General features: G+C 42.5%; 1 protein-coding gene across 1 annotated transcript in view; it reads right to left on the reverse strand.

Moving 5' to 3' along the window:
- Window positions 1–15,995, reverse strand: part of CASQ2 (calsequestrin 2) — a 60,840-nt gene that overhangs the window by 37,307 nt on the left and 7,538 nt on the right. The gene's annotated exons all lie outside the window — the stretch shown is intronic.

The raw sequence follows: 15,995 nt of genomic DNA on the forward strand, positions 1-15,995 counted from the left end.
CATATCCAAGGATAGTCCCCAAGTCTCCCCACCCTCGGGCTTCTGGAGCAGGAATGTCCACTGGGTGGACCTGACTAATAGCCTTGGGATAGCCTCCTAAGGTTTTCTGCAGTTCATTGAGAGGAAGAACTAGTAGAGTATCTGGGGGGTGGGGAGGTTGTTGCATATATCAACAGTTTGTTCCTTCTTACTGCTGAGTAGTATTCCACGGTATGGGTGTACCACAGTTTGTTTAGTCTTTCATCCGCTGAAGGACATCTGGGTTGTTTCATTATTGGCTATTATGAATAGAGCTGCTATAAACGTTTGTGTACAGGTTTTTAGGTTAAATATTAGTCTTAATTTCTATGAGATAAATGCTCAAAAGTGCAATTGCTGGGTTGTACAAAAGTTGTATGTCTAGTTTTTAAAGAAACTGTTTTCCGGAGTGGCTGTGCTAGTTTATATGCCCACCAGCAATGTGGGAGTGATCCAGTTTCTTCATATCCTTGTCAGCACTTGGTGGTGTTACTATTTTATTTTAGTCATTCTGATAGATTTGTCATGGTATCTCATTGTCATTTTAATTTGCATTTTCCTATGTGGCTAATGATGTTGAACATTTTTTCATGTGCTAATTTGCCTTATGCATGAAATGCCTGTTCATGTCTTTTGCCCCTTTTTAAATTGGATTATTTTTGATTGTTGAGTTTTGAGGGTTCTTTAATACTAGTTCTTTTTCAGATGTTTTCAAATATCTTCAAATATTTTCTCCCATTCTGTGGCTTCTCTTTTCATCTTCTTTCTGGGGTCTTTCACAGAATAAGCATTTTTAAATTTAATGAAGTCTAATTTATTAATTTTTCCATTTATGAATTGTGCTTTTGATGTTAAATCTAAAAACTTTTGTCTTGCCCTAGATCCTAAAATTTTCTATTTTTTTCCAAAAGTTTTACAGTTTACATTTTACACTTAAGTCCATGATCCATTTTGAGTCAAATTTTGTGTAAGGTGTGAGACAGGTTGAGTTTTGTTGTTCTTGTTTTTGTCAATGAATTTTGACAATGAATTTTGTTTTGTCATAAGACTGTTCCAGCACCATTTGTTGAAAAGGCCATCTTCCATCCATCAGATTGCTTTGCACCTTGGTCAAAAATCAGTTGGCATGTTTGTATGGGTCTATTTCTGATTTCTCTATTCTGTTCCATTGATCTATGTGTCTGTCCCTCTCCCAATACCACATAGTCTTGATTACAGTAACTATGTAATAGGTCTTGAAAGCAGATAAACTGCCTCTTCTCACTTAATTCTTCTTTTTTCAAAATTTCTTTAGCTTTATTAGTTCCTTGGCATTTCCATATAAATTTCAGAACAGTCTTGTTTATACCTACCAAAAAAGTCTTACTAAGATTTCGATAGAAATTGCACTAACTTTGTATATCTACTTGAAGAGAATAACGTATTTACTATGTTGAATCTTCTAATTTATGAACATAGTATGTCTCTTCATGTATTTGATCTTTGATTTCCTTCATCAGCATTGCATTCAACATATAAGTCTTGTACAAGTTGTGTTAGATTTATATCTAAGTATTTATTTTAGCCATTGTAAATGGTATTGTATTTTTAATTTTAGTGTCTATGTGTTTATTGCTAATATATGGATATCAATTGATTTTTAAGGTTTATCTTGTATCTTACAACCCTGCTGAACTCACTTATTAATTATAATAAGTTTTGGTTTGGTGTTTTTTTTGTAGATTCCTTGGGATTTTCTATTTAGACAATTGTGTTATCTGCAAATAGTTTATTTCTTCCTTTCCAGTCTGTATGCCTTTTTGTTTCCTTATTGTGCTGGCAAGAACTTCCAGCACTATTTTGAATAAGAGTGGTAAGAGTGCCTTGTTCTCCATTCCTTGGTCTACAAGTGGAGTGGGGGGATAAGGGGGAAGGAGAGGGAGGTTGGGGATAATTGGGTGGGGTATATGGGGTACAAGTGCAATTTATGGTAATGGGTGTACTTCCAGTATGAATCTGGCCCTCACATCATGGACACGAGGGGTGACAATCAGCTTTGTATCTGATGAATATTCATAACCGATTAAAAAAAAAAGAGTGCCTTGTTCTCCTACCTTGTTTTTTCTTTGTTTCTCAGTCTTAGGGATTTGTCTATTTTTCTTTTCAGTTCTATCATTTTTTGCATCACATATTCTGCAGTTCTATTCTTTGGTTCAGATACCTTTAGTATTTCTTGTCTTCCTGATGGATTGATCTTGGGTCTACTTGGCTCTACAACTTACACTATAAATCCCTCTACTTTTTGTTCTATACTTGCTTCCTTTATTTCCCTCTTTATTCCTATGTCTTCCTTAAATTTTCCCAGTATCTGTGGCTTCTTGCTTAGATTTCCTCTTCTGTTACAACTTCCTGGGGTCCTTCTTTGCCTGTCCTCTCTTCTCTCCCTGACCTTCTCATCTGCTCCCCATACTCTTTCTTTCTCTCCAGCTTCTAACCACTCCCTTCCTCCAAGGCTAAGGATAGTGGGCAGAAGCACAGAGAGCTGCTCTGAGGAGTGACCCTGGTGATGGGGTGGAGGCAGGGAAAGGGGCAAGTAACAACTGATACCACCCTGCCCACCACTGGCGCAGTTTTCTTTCCCTTCTTGGATTTTGGCTGGGACTAGGAAAGGCTTAGGATGAAAGGCATTATCATCAGTGTTTATGTTATGACTCATCTTGAGCTTTCCTGCAATGCCTAAACAGGCCAGTCTTTCTGCAAAGTAACTGGGCTTTAGTTTATTGCATTCAATCTATTAGACAAGGTTATTTTTGAATAAGTTTTCTGGCTTTCAGTGCAAGCCACTCTGTCCCATTTAGCACTATCAAAACCTTAACTGTTCCCTTGCCTACCATTCAAAGTCAGTAATGATGAGACCTAATGGCTTCATGATATAGTAAGTTTCCCTACTCATAGAGCATGAGCCTCTGACAGTGGTTCTTAAACCTCAGTGTTCATGAAAGTCACCTGAGGCACTGGTTAGAATGGGGCTTCCTGAGCCTCAGCTCCAGAGAGTACAGACTAGAGCTGGGTGGGGCTCAGGAATCCACATTTTTATAAACCGCACTACCACACCCCATGATCCTGACACAGCAGATCTCAAACCACACCGTGGAAAACACTGCTATAAATGGTTGTCAGTTTACCCAAAGTAATAGGGCATAATGTTCTTCTCACTGTGACCCATGGGCCCACGCTCGACTCTTTGGCCCCTTGAACTTTGGCATAGGAGAAAAGTATTAATAATAGTAAGAATAATAAACAAGAGAGAAAATAAGAAATTAACTCTGAGAGTTAAACAGAGAATTTAAATCTGCCTTCTAGGCATATGCCCCCACATTTTGTTTGTTTATAGGAAGATGCAAACGTGCGCCTCTCCTAAGCCGGTAGAGCATGGCCTTCTGGTTACCATATTGATGTTTATATGTGACTTTTGAAGATATACGAGTGGGAGGTGCTATTGCAAATGAACTCAGTTCTGTTCCTGATTTCCTGGTTAATGAAGCACAGCCAGTCACTGTCCTGTGGATAGACACAGCAGGCTAATCCTGGATGGGCCAGGACCTCCCCCTCCTCAGCACTCTCATGCAGTCCTTGTAGCACCCCTGTCACTCTCGCCTCCCACCCTGATTAGGCCCTGAGCCTGCCCGCTTGAGCTCTGTCATCACTGCCATCAGCCCTGGCATGCACCCTTCGTGGGCCTGAGCCTCATGTAGCCAGGGCTGGAGCAACCTGAGTGAGCAGTGAGATGGGTGGGGAAACAGCTGTGGGGACAGCCTAGGGTCTTCTGGGCTGACTTGTGACTTGGCCAGGCCCTGAGGACCTGGAGACCCTGCTAGGCTGTGGGGCAGACAGGACACTGTTCACATCCCACACTTGGCTCAGACCTGCCTTGGCCTTTGCTCTGGCCCTAAATCTCCAGCGCACACATTCCCTCCTCTCTTTCCTGCAACCCAGTCTCACTGCACTCTCTTAGGTTGCTGCCAGCCCTGGCCCAGCTCCAGGCTCATCTTTCACCCCATGCTCCTTCCTGGAATTCCAGCAGCCCATCACAGAGACACAGCACTCTGGCAGTAGCTCTGCAATTGTTAATGGTGTGTAAGTCTCTTCCGTATCATGACTCTTTTCTGCCTAAGGAGAGGACCCCATTTTGTGTTTCTTTTGTATCTTGCACATTTCCTTGAAGACACTCAGCATGTATGGATGAATGGATGGGTTGGCGTGAGTACTGCACAAGTTCAAGGGGCTGTGAGCCTAAGAGGCAAGAGGCAATTGCCACTAAACACAGTGACAAAGGGTTACATATATGAGAAGAAAAGATAGAGTCAATATGCCTCGTAAATTCCCAGAAAACTGGAACACTGTTTTCAGATGTGATTGTGATTTTCTCCTGTTGACTTATAACTGTTCCTCTGCTGATTTTGTTTCTTTGCTTGGTTACTTGTCAGTCTTCCCTGCTGTCAGAACATCCTAGAGAATGGGGTTGTCTCTTATTGGCTGTGCACAGCCCCTGGACACCGCACAGTGCTCACTCCTTCCAGAAACTTTAGATCTGCTTTGACCATGGCTGATTCTTTTGAGTACAGAAATAATTTTTTTTTAAAGTTCTATGTAAATAATATACTTAACTCAGTAGTAAAGAAGTGGATATTTATAGCATTTCCTTATTCTCTTTTTTAATATTGTATTCTACAGGCAGCTATAGTGCCACTGTTACCTCTGTAATGTTGAGGTCCAGGCAGATCTCATTTTCAAATGAATAAATTACTCAGGGATAGTATATCACAGTAGTTAAAAGCACAGGGCTTGAGATGAGAGACATGGATTCCTGACTTGGTCACAAGCCTGTGCTGTGACTCCATGGAAAAATGTGGACAGTAAAATATCTATTTCAAGGGCTATTTTGAAGATTAACTGAGATAATGCATGTAAAGTGCTTGGCACAGCTTTTGGCATGCAGTAAGTGTTTAATAAATGTTAGGTTGTCTTCTTAATATTATGACAGTTGAATAGGGTTCTGGTTCTTGTGCCAATTCAAAAATACCAAAGCCTAAAGTATCACCATGGAAAGAGCACAACAATCATTAATTGAGGACGTACTATGTTACGGTACTGAGCAAAACAAACACATGGAAGACGTGTCAGCTTCAAGGACCTTTTGATTTAATGAGGGAGAAAGCTAATGAAAAATTAGCTCTTGGTGTTAAAGGACTAGGACAGAAAACAAGGGCTGTGGAGGCTTAAAGAGAGAGCGAGCTCATGAGTGGGGAGGTGAAATTACAGAGCCCGGTGGGCTGTGATACATCGTATAGATTTCATTTTCATGTGCTCAGGATGAATCTAAAATCCCTGACATGGCTGGCAAGCTATGCACAGTTGGCCACACCTGCCTTTCCAGCCACATTTGGGGTCACTCCACAATACAATATTCTTTAGTTAGTACAAGCTTCTTTAATTCCTCAAAACATGAAGCCCTTTCCTGCACAGGAGCACCTCCTTCAGCTGCGCTCCCCCTGCAGAGGATGCCTTGTTCTCATTCACATCAAGGCACCACAGCATGCTCTGCTTCCACGTGCGCCCTTCTCTCTACCTGGAAGACCCACCCCCCCCACCATCTGCCAGCTCCTGCCATCCTTGAAGTCTACACTCACATGCCAATTCCTCAGAAAGCTCTCCCTGACGCCCAGTCTCAATTGTGTGCCCTTTTACTCTTGATCATAGCACCTGTGCTTTTCCCTTTCTCAGTTTGCAAGCACACATCACCTTCTGTGATTATTTGTCTATCAGCTGTCCATGTATAGCCTGTTTTTCTCTCTATGCTCTCTCTAGCATCTACTATAATACCTGAGCAGACTCAAAAAATATTGTTTTCTTCAATAAATGAATGAATAAAAGGGGAGGCTGCTTGGAAGAGAGAAGGCCTGCTAGATCTTAAAAGGAGTGTGGGGTTGGGCAGAAGGGAGCAGCAACGGCCCCCTGGAGGAAGCACTGGCATAAACAAAGGTCTGGAGGTGGGCAGGTGTGGGGCGCATAGGAGAACAGACTCACAGACTTGAGCAGTGGGCTTGTTTTAGGAGCTGAAAGGAGTCCTGTGTTTAAGGGACTTCTTTAGAAAAACAGTGTGAAATACTTTGAATATTAGGACTGGAAGTTCTGATCTGGGAGCTGTTTGAGTAGAACAATATGACAAATTTGAGGGCAGGGTGGATCTGAGAGCACAGACCACACAGACAGAAAGAAGAGTGGCTAGGAAAGGTGGCCAGTTGGGAGGCTGATGCCATTGTCTGAGTAGGAGAAGGCTCTGGCCTCAGACTAAGGTAGTGGCAGTGGGAGGAGAAGTAGTTTCTGCAGGTGACATTACAAGTTGAGTACCAGTCAGACCTGGTAACTCCTCAGCTTTGGAGAAAGAAGGGAGGGAGACCACAGGAGAGGAGGACGAGATATGATTCCAGGGTCTCCAGCCAGGGAATGGAGTGAAAGACACGCAGTGATGTCAGGAGGGCATGCCAGAACTGAACAAGCTTCTCAGCGTGCACACAGATGCATTGAGTTCATGGCCAGAAGTCCAGCCAAGAGCTGGAGTTGCGACCTCGTACTCGGGGGAGAGGAGCTGAATGGAGGTGTGGAAGCGAGAGGTAGAGGCATGCAGGTGGGTGACATCTCCGGAGGCAAGTGTGCAAGAAGCCACAGGGTCAAGGGCTGGCTGTCTTGGAGGCAAGAGCAAGAAGAGCCTGCTCTGCAGGCAGAGAGGAACTGCTGGGGAAATAGGAGGGGGAAGGATCCTAGAGTCACGGCTCCAAAGTCATGGAGCAGGTGATCATATCAAATGTTGCAGGGAGCTGAGGAGAGGTGGGATCCCCATGAGGCCTCTCACTTCAGGACTGGTAAGTCACGGGTGACCTTTTAGAGGAGCACTAGGACAGAAGCCAAAGCACTGGGAGTTAAACCGTTGAGTGGGTGGCAAGGACATGTCAGGCAGATGGAGATCACTTGCTCAAGAAGTTTGCGCATGAAAGGAGGGGTAAACACACAACAGTGAGGGGGCACGCTACCTGTTCTGTGTGACTGTCCCTGGCCTCAGAGGACAGCTCATCCGGTACAGCTGTACATGTCTTTCTAAGGACAGTCCCTTTGGAAGATTTAGCCCTAATCCAGGGGAAGAGGCAGAAAGTTACACTTGTACCACGTCTCAAGAACTGTCTCTGTGGAGGAGAAAGACTAATTTACTTCATGGTCAGAGGTAAGGTGGGGGACAGTAAAGAAAAAGGAGATAGTGACTTATTGAAGGGAGGTGGGTGGGGCTTACTTTCTGCAGGTTCAATAATCTGAATTAAAAAAAAAAAAATTAGAACTTAGCAGCCTGTGGGAAACATCACAGATCTCTGCTCAAAGTGAATGCCCCTCAGGTCAGTCATTAAAAATACCCTGGCTGCAACCCTGCTCTTTCCACGTAAGCCAAGAGCCAAATGGCTGTTTTTACCCACTGTCCCTGATACCATCTGGTGACATGTCAAGCAATTCAACAACTGTGTGTCCTCCTCTGAAACTGGAGAGCTGACGTTTATCTCGGGTAATCTCCTGTCACTTTCTGCAGTCCTCAAATTAGGCCTGGGCTATGTATAGCTGGGCGGTTGGCATGTGACGCGTCCCTGAAGGAGGCTGGCTGAGGGAATGCAGCAGACATTTCATGGGATTCAAGTGAATATTGGGGCCTCATGGGATGGGGATGGGTGGCCTCTGAAAGAGCCGTGGGGGAGAGGGAGTTGTTGATTGTTTTTATTGGCACTTTTGGGACTATCACCTTGGTCAATGCCAAGGAAGAGACCCAAGGGCCGATGCTCTGTGTTCTTTCCGCTCTACCAGGCTGAGCGGCTGTATAACAGCAACAGCAATAAAAATAGCATTTATTGGGTGCTTACTATATGTCAGCTCCAGCTCCAGCTACTTTACATGAATTATCTTACTGAATTTTCACAAAACTCCCATGAAGTAGAGGCTTGCAGATGAGAAAATGAAGGCACAGAGAGGTTAACTAGCTTACCCAGTACTACTCAGCACTTAAACTACCCAGCTGGGATTCCAACCCCAAGACTCTGGCTCCAGGGCCCAAGTTGTCATCCATCACACTCTACCCCTGCACCTGGGCCTCAGAGGGACCTGGGCCTGAATCCTGACTCTGCTATTTATCAGCTGGGAGTCTCTGAGCAGGTCACAACTCATCTGATCTTTAATTTTCTAATCTAAAGAGATGAGATCTAACTTTGCAGGAGTAACATGTATATGAGTACTTAGTGAATGTTTGTCCCCCATCAATTCACTACAGGGCAAACCCCATCATGCCAAGCCAGCAATTCTAGAACCTGAGCACACATCAGCATGCCCTGGAAGGAAGGCTGGTGGAAACACAGATTGCTGGGCCCACTCCAGAGGTTCTGATTCAGCAGGTCTGGGAAGGGACCCAGGAATTTGCATTTCTGATCAGATCCCACATGCTGCTGAGGCCACTGGCCTTGATCTCACATACTGAGAACCACTGCTGTACAGCAATCTCTAAAATATAATCACAATCTTTTACTGTGCAGCATCTTGTCATATCCAAACTGACAGAATGAGGGAGTCTGTCCCTGGAGGCCAGGTTTTCTGTTTGTTTTTTTTTTTGTTTGTTTTATACTAAAAATGTTTGTTGCAATGGGATTTTAGAAAAATGGATGTGACTAACACAAAGCTAGGCCATGCTCTTTTCCAATTTTTCTCAACAGAATTCTTTGTCTGAAAGCCTGTGAAAATACAGGGTGGCAGCCCAAACCCTCTGGTAGCCCCTCCCTCCAGCTGTCCCTGGGAAAGAGCCCCACACAGTAGTCGATGCCTTTCTGGAGCCAGAGAGGGATCATCCCGTTTTAAACTAACCTTCCATGAGCTGGTACTCTTCATTTAGAAAAAGGGGGCTGGGAGTGCTTCAGCTCATGGGGAGATTTCCTAGGTGTAAACTAATGACCAGACAAAGAGATCTTTGACTTGCCTCTTCCACAGAGCACATTAAAAAGCAGGAGAGGAACCTGTCACTGCTTGGCTGAACTTTATGAAATGTCTGACTAGTGTTTATTTTCATAGCATCTACTAATGAGAACAAGTACCAGGGACAACTAACGTGGGTGGAGAGTGGGAGTAGTTGTCAATGTGCTTTCAAATACATGAACATTTCAAAAGCAGCCCTTTCCCAACTTTCCCAAGCATTAAATGTGTGCTGATCACTGTACACGTCACCTCTTCTATCTTCATAAGAGCCCTGTGAGAAAGGTTATTGTGGCTTATGTTTTACGAAGGAAGTGCCCAGCCTTGAGGAGTTAAGTGTCCTGCCTTCAGTCATACAGCTAGTGCAAGGACTCAGACCCAGCTGGGTCTAACTCCCTAGCCTGAGCTCCTTACACTGCTAGACGTTCTTGCCAGTTACCCTTTATGTGTTGTATGCACCTTCTCTGTCTAGTCCGGGGACACTCTCATTTCCTTCATAAATAAATCAGGTGTGGGTGGTCAGGCTAACTCACAGTTTGGTATCCTAGCCAGGGTGGCTGCATGTGTTGGTGTAATGTAGAGGCAGGTGAGCGTGTAAGGAAGTACCTGTTGGCTGGCATGGCCCACCCAGCACACAGCAGATGGTGAGGAGAAGCCTGCCTGGCTTGCGGCACCTGGGCAGCAGGCAGGTGTTCCTGGAACCAGGCACTGTGGGCACTCAGAAGCGGCTCTGGCCTGTGCAGCCCATCTCATTGCAAGATGGTGAGCTAGACAGTTTTCTGTGTGGCTGTCCAGACAGAACAGCTTATCTGGATCACTCAGGCCTACCCTATCTAGTTCACAAAATAGGGAAGCCTCAGATGCTTCTTTGAACAGGTTTAGTACTTCAGGGGACTGGCTTTCTAGATGGAACAAGTTGTTTTAGATGCTTGTTAAGGTTAAGCGGATAATTGTATAAAAATACTCCACACCAACCAGTAAAGCTTCACCTGCAAGAGAGCAGGGCTGCTGATTTTAAAGAAGAATCTTGTGATTCTGAAATAGATTCTATTCCTCACTTTTTATTTTACTGCTTTATATTACAATAGCCCTTATCAGTTTCCATAATGGTGACTTTCACAATCATCACTTAGAAACGTATAACTCTGGGAGGAGGTCTACCTCAGGAACACAATGACTAGGTATTCTATGTGGGCTTGAGTGTCACTGAGGGTTTTTGGGGTGGGAGTAGTAAGAGAAGAAGGTTGAGATGGTCTAAAAACTTCTGAATCAACAGTGTATTTTCCACTTTGTAAAATCTCTATTTCCTTATTAATTCTATAGGCAGAGGATAATTTAACTGTAATTGACTCAATCCATTCTCTCACAATAGCACTTCCTTCTCTTTGGCCAGCTCACTGCACGCTTTAGTCGCGTTACTGAAAAGTGTACAAAAAACACTCATCAAAGAGGTCAACGGCTCTTGGGCTTTACAGAGAACAGCAACGTAAGAGCAAGCATCTCCTGACAGAGTACAGGCTCTATGCAAGGATTTGTTCTCAAAGCCAAACCAAAATAAGCCTGACCTCATCTGATTTCTCAGAGAGGAGCAGGTGTGAGTCTGGAAAGTGCCATCTTTGGGCAGTGAACGGTTGGAAAAAATACCCAAATCCTGCATGTGCTGCTATTCTCTGCCCAGTGTTCCCACATCACTCCATCTGTGGATTTACTTGACTCCGGCAAATTTATTTTGCCTTCCTCTCTTGAGGTTTCAAAATATAACCACTGGGACATTTGCCAGTGCTAAATAGGTTTAGAAAGTAGGGTCGGCCTTATAGAGCACGGAGGCTTCTGCCCATGTGCATACATATTTTGAGTTGAGTGTCCCATGGTTAAAAACAAATAAATTTTACCCATATTTCAGTGGGAATAAACAAGGGTAATAAACAGGTCTTTGAATCTGACTGATTCAATTTCTTCACCATTCTATTCAATACTTTAAAAAATTTTTAATTTAACTTAATTTTAAAAAGAGATCAGGGAGAAATATATTTCTAATATAGGCAATGTATTTATAATTCCTTGCCTTTCCTTCTCTCTTCCATCCATTTATCCATCCATCCATCCATCCTACATTTATTAAATTCCAAGTAGGTGCATTTACTCACAATAGTCATTTAGGTTCGACACATAGTTAGTCCAGTTGTACAATTTAACACTGCACAAGCGTGGGTGAAAATCAGAGTACACACTCCCATGTTCATTGCAGCTCTTTTTACAATAGCCAAGATATGGAACCAACCTAAATGTTCATCAACAGACAACTGGATAAGGAAAATGTGATATATATATATAATGGAATACTACTCAGCCATAAAAAAAGAATGAAATTCTGCCATTCGCAGCAAAATGAATGAGCTTGAAGAAAATTATGTTAAGTGAAATAAGCCAGGCACAGAAAGAGAAATACTGCATGTTCTCACTCATGAGTGGGAGGGAGGGAGGGAGGGAAGGGAGGAAGGGAGGAAGGAAGGAAGGAAGGAAGGAAGGAAGGAAGGAAGGAAGGCCACAATAATATGTTAAACTTTAAGGAGAGAACTAGAGGTAGGAAAGGTGGAGGGGGAGGGTTTTAGGGAGAAATTGGGTAAGGGACACAAAGAATAATTACGATTTGTAATGATGAACATGCTAATAATTCTGATTTGATCGTCACATATCTTACATGAATACTGATAGAACTCTGTTCTTCGTAAATATGTGTAAGCAGTTATGTTTCAATTAAAAAATGAATTAAATAAAGGAAAATCCAGAGTACTCTAAAGATACTTGTCCCTTCTTAAGTTGGCACCACTTACAAACACGAAGCAATCCTTTTCAGCTGTTCCTTGGTATAGTGGAAGGACCATGACATTTGAAACCAAATAGATGTGGGTTCAAATATTGCTTCATGCTGTGTTATTTTATAGCTTTGTGACTCTGAACAATTTTTACTTAAATTCTCTGGCTCATTTCTCTGTCTGTAATATGAGAATATGTTGTAAGAATTAAATAAAATAACATATGTAGAGCATCCATATTGGGCACGGTTTATGGTATGTTCATAATAAGTGCTATTTCCTTTCTTCTCCTTCCCCTTCTGTTCATCCAACATTTGTTCAACAAATACTGTTGAATACCCACTGAGTCAGATACAGATCTAGGTGCTGAAGGGTGCAGCAATGAATAGAACAAAGTCCTTGCCTTTGTGCATTTGACATTCTATAAGAGTGTCAGAAAATATGCAATATGTCAGCCAGATACAACGGAGAAAAATAAAGCAGAGTAGAGGAGGTAAAAGGAGTGCCTGGAGAGTGTGATATACACAGGTGGTCAGGAAGACAACTTCTTTGATAAGGTAACATTTAGGTATAGACCTAAAGGAAGTTAGTTCTCCGCATCGACAAAAGAGAAACATCTCCTTAGATATAAAGGGCCATGTCATTTGCATCTTTGTAAGTAAGATGAATATTTAATGAATAAACGAAAGAATGAATATTTCCATTCAGGTGTTCACAAGACTTAGTTTTACATTATGGAACACTCACTCACCAGTTTGCTCTGAGAAGCTTTCCCATAGTTCCCTACCTAACATCTTAACATCTTAGTATCCGCATTCACATACCTGCAGGGTTCTCAGATTTGCTGCCTCTTTTGGGGGAAAAGGGCAACATAACACAGCAACCACATAGATGCATGTCTTCTCTTTCCAAAAGTCCATCCTAGACCCAGACCTACTAGTACTTAGAAGGGCACCTTCTGATTTAGTCTCAGAAAACCAGGCAATTCAACCAGAAAGCTTCTCCAGTAAGACTTCTCAAATGATCAGATCACTCCCTTCTAAGGAGGTTCAAAGTACTAATCACTGCCTGAGGAAGTGGTCAGCTGGAGAACCCTGGGAGGCATGGCTTAGTCAGAGCAGACCTGAATCCCTGCACCCCCAGAACCAATTTAACATCAAGCATCTCTCCAAATCAGAGGTATGCTGACAGGTCCAATATCATTCAGGAGAGTCACCAGACCAAAGGTCAAACAGGTGCAACATGATTCTGGTCATTTGGAAAATTTCTCCAACTCAATTGACCGGAACAGTGCTTTGCAAACTTCATTGTGCCTACAAATCACCCTGGAATGCTATTGAAATGTAGATTCTGATTCTGAGATGGGGCCTGAGATGGAGCATCACCTAACATGCTCTCAGGTGATGCTGCTGCCACTGGTCAGAGGTCCACATTTTGAGCATTGAGTCTCGAGTGGTCCTCAAACTTGGCTGTGCATTAGAATTATCCAGGAGCCTTTAAAAATTGTAGCATCTGGACATCGCTCCTTACCTCATGACCAATTAAACCAGTATTTGGGGAGATGAAACCCAGGCATTGGTGTTTTTAAAAACTCCTCAGGTGATTCCAGTATGAGGCCCAAGCTGGGAACTACTGCAATTGGCTAACAACATGTTCGAAAGTTTAAGTGACAGGTGAAAGGAATTCACATTTGACAAGCACCAGCTATATTCCAAGGACTCAATTAGGAATTCTACATAGATGAACTTCCTCAATAGTAACTGACATTACAAAATAACAACACCTGAGTCTTGAACATCTTGTAATTTTATGAGAAATTCTTATTCACCTGCTTTCATTTAATTCTTTCAATTCATTGAGGTAGAAACTATACCATTGATTTTATAGATGAACATAATGAGATGACTGTCTGTGACTTGCCCAGGATCAGTTAGTCAGTGAATGGAAGAGAGGTTCAGGTACCCTGACCTCCTGTTGTCTGCTTTTCCCAAGCACTGCTACCTCATCTGAGGATGGACCCATGAGGATGATCATGTTCTTAAGGTGCACACAAGCATCCTGCCTGTGATGCTGGGCATGTTGCAGAGTCTGCAGAGGCTGTGATCATTGCCAGCTAAAGACTACTTTTCACTGACATACAGATTGATTAGGAGACTGAGACCTAAACAAAGAGTGGAACTCAGTCTGGTAGAGGCCTTGGCAGACACAGAACAGCGGCATCAAGAGACTCACCAATCAGCTGCAGAACCCAGCAGTCTACATTGCTGTGGATGATGGAACCAGCACCCCCCTTCCTTATAGGGCCTAATAATCTGTGCTAGAATCACAGTCTAAAAATTATTGGAAAGTAATCTTTATACCAACACTGGAAAATTGGTCATAACAGTAACCCTTCTTGCTGGTGGATAAGTCATTTCCAATACGTTTTAGGTAGTGGTCCTGCCATGTAATACCCAAGAGGGCTTGGGAGAGAGACCCTGGGTAGGTCATGTATGGATAGCAGAAGAGTATCCCCACAGCCTCTGTATGGTGAGCTAAACTGAGACTTCCTTAAGCAGGAAGAGCAGAATCATCCCACAGAGAAGACACTGAGGAGCAGCCTCAGACCTTGAACTCTAGCTGCGGCTTGTTGAAAAACAATAGGAGCAAGAAGTCAAGTTGTGTTCAACTACCAAGAAGATGAGGCTATTGCTGTGCCTAGACCCCAGATTGCCTGCCAGTCCAATGTTGCTTTGCTTCCCACGGATTTGCTGTCCCTTTTCCCCTGGGTGACGGAGCTGCCAAAGATTACTCAAAGCCCATCTCTTTTGAGCAGTGAGAAGCCCCAGAAAGGGGTTAATATCCCAGAACTTCCTCAAGTGCAAGGCATTTCTTCCATTTGGGAAATTAACCATGAATTGGGGTTCTCTTCCTGCATTTATTCTCCAGACCCAGAAGTTACAGGAAGAGACATAGGTGGGGTTTTGCTAAGTACAGTTTAACAAGTTTTACAATAGAAGCTGGTAACATTCAGTAAAAACAAGTCAGATGACATTCTGTTAGGCAATTAAGTGATCCACTAACAAAGGCTTGATTTAGCAAACATTCCTTTTCCCTTTAGCAGCTTTTTAGTAACTTTACATATCAATTAATAACTTGTCTGTCTTTGAGCCAGCAACCTTGCTGTGTTACAATTCTTATCCTGCAACAGAGACTCAATAGCCTGGGGAAAATTTCCTGTCCTTTGCAAGGTCAATATTTGAAACTGCAAGGCTTTGGAAATCCAAGCCCTGTGAGATACATTTGTTTTATGAATCCCCTACAGTCCAAGGGACCTAGTTCACCCAAAACAAATGAACCAATTTTTACTGCTCACAATGTGTAAAAGCACTGCTTGTTCATCATCCATACATCCACTCATTCATTCATTTATTCATGCTGAGATTATTGTCTGCTAAAAGCAATGAATATTTGATGTATGAATAAATACTTCCACCACAGGGATTCACAATACTTATTTTCATGTTCTAAAACACTCACTAACTTGCCTGAGAAAATCTCCCATAGCTTTCTTTAATCCAATAAATGTATACTGGTTACAGGTTGGTCTATTAAGTTGTTTCCTCCTCCTCACCTCACTACCCAAAACACATGTACACAGTTAACAGCATCAACTTTAAACATGAAATGTGTGAATATGAAATGAAAAGTGCCCCGAGATCCTAAAATTTTCATTTATTTTTTTATTATTTTTTAAAATTATTTTTTCAATTTTATTTTAAATTATTTTATTCATAGCATTAATTGTATTGGTAATAGTGCTGATGGAGCACTTATTTTTTCTAACCTTTACTTTTTAAAAAAATTTTTTAAAATTTTATTTTATCAATATACAATGTGGCTGATTACTGTGGCCCATGACTGAAACCTCCCTCCCCTCTCCCTCCCAACAACCTCATATCTGTTCACTTGTCATAACAACTTCAAGGAATTGTGATTGTTGTGTCTTCTTCCCTGCCCCCCCCCAGTTTATTTGTGTATTTATTTATTTTTAGCTCCCACAAATAAGTGAGAACATGTGATATTTCTTTCTGTGTCTGACTCGTTTCACTTAATATAATTCTCTCTAGATCCATCCATGTATTGCAAATG

The sequence above is a fragment of the Cynocephalus volans genome, chromosome 8 (genome assembly GCF_027409185.1).
Source record: "Cynocephalus volans isolate mCynVol1 chromosome 8, mCynVol1.pri, whole genome shotgun sequence".
NCBI lineage: Eukaryota > Metazoa > Chordata > Mammalia > Dermoptera > Cynocephalidae > Cynocephalus > Cynocephalus volans.